The sequence below is a fragment of the Bos javanicus genome, chromosome 6 (genome assembly GCF_032452875.1).
Source record: "Bos javanicus breed banteng chromosome 6, ARS-OSU_banteng_1.0, whole genome shotgun sequence".
Classification (NCBI taxonomy): Eukaryota; Metazoa; Chordata; class Mammalia; order Artiodactyla; family Bovidae; genus Bos; species Bos javanicus.
In genome coordinates, this window is record NC_083873.1 from 106853357 (window position 1) to 106859047 (window position 5691).

At 50.6% G+C, this 5691-nt stretch overlaps 1 protein-coding gene across 5 annotated transcripts in view; it reads right to left on the reverse strand.

Annotated features, from left to right (window-relative positions):
• The window catches only part of HS3ST1 (heparan sulfate-glucosamine 3-sulfotransferase 1), a 36645-nt gene extending 31103 nt beyond the window's left edge, over positions 1 to 5542 (reverse strand). The window contains exons 1-3 of one of the 5 annotated variants that reach the window (XM_061420830.1): positions 5365 to 5542; positions 4799 to 5060; positions 4550 to 4664 (exon numbers count right to left, since the gene is read on the reverse strand). The gene's annotated coding sequence lies outside the window, so the exon portion shown is untranslated. The other 4 variants (XM_061420831.1, XM_061420833.1, XM_061420829.1 and 1 more) reach the window with 4 other exon arrangements.
• Between the last annotated feature and the right edge of the window lie 149 nt (positions 5543 to 5691).

Below are 5691 nucleotides of genomic sequence, written 5' to 3' on the forward strand. Positions count from 1 at the left end.
GTTAGACACACTGAACAACTAACACAACTTAAGTCAGTCAATTCTACATAAAATTGTAAACTCACAGCCTATCTTGGAAAATAAAATCATACTCGGCAAGATAGAGCCTGAGGTCCCAGCTTGCGTGCTGGATCAGAGCCAAGACATCACCCTTACCCAGCCTGTCCTCCAGGCCTGTTTCACTCAGGCTATTTACTTGCCGGGTTGCTGAAGGCATTTGAGTGAGCGACCCCTGCTGGAAAGTTACCAAAAAACACACAGCATGGATTTAAAAAAAAAGAAAAGAAAAAATGCCCACTGGGACCTATTTCCCTTATGTTCAGGCTATTTCTCGGAAGAATAATGTATTCATTTTTCTAGAACTCTGGTAGTATCACATAACTGTTGACATACTATGGCCCAGTAAATATTCCTCTAAGGGCCTGAAAAAGCTATGAAACTTAATTCCCTGTGGGTAGAGGAAGCTGAGAAAGCTTCATGCCCGAGGCAGGCCTGAAGATGCATTGTGAGGCTGACATCAGCTGGTTACAAGACTGACTGAATCTGAGAGAGAAGGAATTTACTTGAAGACTATGAGTTACCTCGAGGAATTCATGAGAAGCTGGAAAGCCGGTCTAGGAAACGAGAAGGAATGAAGAGAACCTGGAAGCATCAGGATTATGCCCCTGGAATAGCATCCCTGGGACATCCTAAGACACTGGGGCTGCAGCTGACACCTCTTGACTCATGACTCACACTGGTAAATAAACGCTTGATTGTCCTTTTGTCCTTCAGTCAGTCCTTTGAGATTCCAAGCCTCAGGTGGGATCACCAGGCTGAGTCCCAGTTCAGAGCTCAGAGATACTGATACAAAGAAAGAGCCCCCCATCCCCCGCCGCCCCGCCCCGTGTTAAAGTCCCTCCATGAGGGGAGGTTGCTGTTGCTGTTGTGTAGTGGCTAAGTCTGGAGAAGGCAATGGCAACCCTGTCTAGTACTCTTGCCTGGAAAATCCCATGGGCATAGGAGCATGGTAGGCTGCAGTCCATGCGGTTGCTAAGAGTCAGACACGACTGAGCGACTTCACTTTCCCTTTTCACTTTCATACATTGGAGAAGGAAATGGCAACCTGCTCCAGTGTTCTTGCCTGGAGAATCCCAGGGACAGGGGAGCCTGGTGGGCTGCCATCTATGGGGTCGCACAGAGTTGGATACGACTGAAGTGACTTAGCAGCAGCAGCAGCAGTGGCTAAGTCCTGTCCAACTCTCTGCGACCCCATGAACTGTAGCATGCCAGGCTCCTCCGTCCATGGGATTTTCCAAACAATACTGGAGTGGGTTATTTCCTTCTCTAGGAGATCTTCCCCACCTAGGAATTGAACCCATGTCACCTGCATTGGCAGGTGGATTCTTTACTACTAAGCCAACCTGAGGGAAGGTTGGTACCTCCCTGAAGAAGAAGGGTGTTTGATTGCTGGAAACCTTACAAAATGCAAAAGTCCACTATGGATTAGGAGAATTTTAAGTGGTGATGGGAGAGAGGGCAACAGGATGAAGAACAGAATGGAATGAGAACAGGCAGACCTCAACTCCAATCTGGAATCCTTTGTACCTTTAGGAAATTAATTAACTTTTCTAATCGGCAGATTCCAAATCTTTAAAATAGAAAAGTTGCCATCTGCCCATGTACCACATGAGCTTGCTGTGAAGGTTCAGTTCAATATTCATTCACTTATTTTGAAATTACTATTTGAGTATCTACTAAGCCACTTAACTAGCACCTGGGGACAAATTCTGAATAACAAAAATGCAACAGAGAGACAGTGCTTTATGCTAGATGACAGATGTAGACATCGGAGACCCAGGTCATCTTCTAAAACTAATCATGTATCCCTTTTCCCCAACTGCTAACACTAATCTGCAACATTCTTCCTTTTTTGGTTAATCAATACCAAGGCCCTTCCTGAAACATACATTTCCTTTAATATACAAAATGCATTAAGCTAAAAAAAAAAAAAAAAAAAGAAGCACCAAAAAACTTTAACTCTGATTCTACAAATAAGAAACTAATGGTTCTCAGAAGTAGTGAGGCCTGATGCTGGTGAATTTCAGGTGGAATAATCAGGAGATATTGGCCCATTACACGAAATCCTCTCCCTCATTGAATATTTAAAATATGTAATTCACACAGACATTCACAAACTAAAATGAAAATTAGCATTAAAATAGATCAAATGAAATTTGCAGGAAAAGGAAATTAACCCAGTATGTTTTTCACCAGTGTTTTAGAACTGCCCAAATGCTCTCCACATGTATCTTTCCCACTTTCTCATAATAATATTTCGAGCTCTATTTTTTAGAGGATGAATCTGAGGCTCAGAGAGGACAAAGCATTTGCTTAGGGTCCTGAGGCAAGAAGCTGGTTCCAAATCCAGTTAGCAGTCTTGCCATTCCCTACTGGAAAAGGTTGGCCTGACTGGGAAGCCCTGGGCCATTAGTGGGGTTGACAGAAGATACTTACATCAAAGTGATGGGGGAAAAGGCAGATCTTTTCCAACATCAGCTGGAAAATTACAGCTTTCAGCAACAGCCAGAAAGTCACTTCATTTCCCACAGAGCAGCTAGAAGGCTGCTGCTACTCACCAAAGTTGCTACTTGTGTTTACTCCTCCAAGACTGTCTCTTACACAAGAACCCTGGCATAGAAGCAGGCCCTGGAGCCTGAATTCTCAGTCCTAATCCTGAATACAGACTCAGTTCCACCAGGACATCAGTACCTTTTACTATGCCTTTCTCCAAACTGACTTCTATAGCCAGAACATGACTCAGGACTCACTGTGGGTCTGGACCACCCTGGGTAGATGCTCTGTTCTGGAAAAGCCACTCTGTACCAATCAAGCACATTACATTAGCCAGTCCCTCTCCCTAGCCTCTTTTTAGCCATCATCAAATTTTAATTCAACATAAGGAAAGCTTCCACATTGCATTTCCCTTCAAGGAGCTCGCTGGACATTTCCAGTAACAGAATGGTCTTCTTTTCAGAACTAAAGCACATCCCCAATTACACGGGAGAATACAAGTAAAGGACTCCTGAACAACAACGTGGAAGACTTGAAATTTCACACAAGGCACACCAACAGCACAGCTAGAACCATGGGCTTTTCCTGTTCTCCCCTGTAGAGTTCAAGGTATCACTTTCTCACCAGTTTCCCAAGCAAAGAATCTCCCATCTTAAAGCTACAGTGCACTGTACAGCGGGCAGCTTTAGCCTGAATCAGAAGCCGCAAAAGCAAGGCTCAGGATGCCTCAGAAAGGGATCCTCAGTGTATGCTGTCATGGTAATGAACTGTTTCGACTTAAGAGTGCTTAGTCACGAAGTTGTTGATCCCAGGCAAACTCAGCTGAGTTAGAGGGATCCGCTGAAGCCCTGAAACGCTCCATGAGAAGTTGATTTTGCTCTGCCGAGCGCTGGAGAAAATCTTATGTAACACAATGGGCCATTTCAATATGTTATTTCTGCAATCCTATGGGAGGAAAGGGAAAAAAAAAATCTAAGCTCTAGAAATACAAAGAGTAACGCGGGGATCTGCAGCTGAAGCGTTCATCTTCTGGAATTTCACTCGGTCAGGCTTATTCGAGTCGCACCCAATCAGTACCGAGGAAGCAGAAAGGAAGAATAATCCCGAACGCCAAAGGATGGGGTTTAGAAATTCAAGGAGGCAGAAGTTAGGTTATCTCCCTGCCCTTTCTTTCTTTCCTTTTTTTTTATTTTTTATTTTTAACATAAAATTCCTGAAATTAACCCTTGAACGGTAGTGGGCAATTGCATTTCAACAAAATAGGGTAAGATGTGGCTGCAGAGCAATAACGCCCAAGTAGGGCCCAAAGGATCCTGAGTGTAAACGGGTTGCGGCCACAAAAGCCAGCTAAGTACCGGCCCCAGGGCGCTATGGGACCCTCGAGGATCCGCGCCCGCACCTAGCGGCAGGCGGAGAAGCGGGGCAGGTGGAACCCGGGTTTCCAGAGCTCCGTCTACATCCCTTGGCCGCTTCTCGCGGCTGCTCCCTGCTAGGAGGGGACCGCTTCTGGGAGCGGAGCGAGAAGACACCAGATTTGGAGTCGCCTCCCCAGAATCCCCCCCGAAAGCATCTCTGAACAAGTAGTGGATAAAAATAGCCAGCGGACAGCGCCGGGAGGGGGAGGGAGGAGCCAGACTCACGCAAGGCTAAGCAAGGATCCGACTGGTCCTGCAAAGTGGAGGGCGGAGGAAGAGGGGTGCGATCCCCTCCCGAGAGAGGGGCCTGGGTGCGCGAAGAAGCGTGGACGATCGCCTCGCCGAGGGGAGGAGATGGAAGACTCGCGGAGCTCGCAAACCTCCGCGGAGCAGAGCACACCTCACACTCCCCGCACCGCCGCCCGCCCCCCCCCCGCCCGGCCCGGCGCCCTGCATCCCAGCTCTCGCTCCCTCTCGCCTCTCCACCTCTCTCTCTCTCTCTTTTTTTTAATTTTTTTGCCGGCCTCCGGGACAGGTTGGGGTCAGCAGCGCGAGCCGGCCGCCTGGCCTAGAGGTCGCACCTGCAGACTTCAGGCTCCGCGAGTGTGCCCGGTTCTGAGTCCGAGTCTACGCGCTTCCACCGCGGGTTGGCGCCCCTCCTCCCCTCACCTTCATCTGCCGTCACCACCCAAGGTGCTCGAAATAGAAACAGACGCAGGATTAAAAAAAAAAAAAAAAAAGTAAAAAGTAACACGAAAAACCAGAACCGTGCATGTTTGGCACTGGGGGGGGGGGGGGGGGAGGGCGGGGCGAGGGGGTAGGCTACTTACTGTCTGTCCGCCGCTTCCATCTCTCTCCTCCCGAGCTTTGCCCGCCCCTCGGGAGATGTCCCATCTCTGCTTCGTTCCCAAAGCTAACCGCACTGAGGTTTCCCCACCCTGGATGCTCCCTGAAGACGGAGTTTTTGCTGTTATCCCCGCCCCAGTTGCCAGCCAGAGTGGTACCCAGGCTCCGCGGAGCTTTGCGCTCCTACTGCCCCTCACGGTCGGTCCTAGAGAGACGCGTCGGGCAGATGCAAACCTCCTGACTCTTCTACGGGGTAAGGGAAAAAAAGAGAAAAAAATCCACCAAGTCAGAAACCTGCTTGAAAAAAACCAGTCCCTGAAGACTTGCCTAGCTGAGGGACAAAGTCTGGAGGCTAGTAGGATGGGGAAAGCTCTGGGCTCTCCTTCCTTCCTCCACCTACGTGCACTCCACTTGCGCCAGCCTTCACTCACCTTGGGCTCTGCTCTGGTCCTGAAGTCCAGGATGGCAGGTCGGGGCACCTCGATGGCCCCGGGTCCTGCCGCTCCCCACACTGGCGACCCCCGCCGCCGCAAGCGCGCGCCGCACTCACCTGAGCCGCGCCTCGGCGGTCCAGCCGGTCCGGCGCCCGAAGTCGGCTCCTGGGCTTGGCCATGGGCAGCGCCGTGGAGCCCCGGCGGCCAGCGGAGCGAGTTTTTCCAGGACGACCCGGGCCGGAGGGCGAGACACCGGCGCAGGCGCCCGCGGAGACCCAGTGGTGGCGGCGGTTCGCGGCTGCCCTCGCGCCGGGGACTTTGCAGGCGGGGAGGCGAGGTTATCACCGCCGCCGAGGGGAGGAGCAGAGGGAGGAGCGGGAGCGGGAGGAGGGGACAGAGGAGGCCGGGCCCGCAGGGAGAGCGTGTCGGGCCGAGGAGGATCG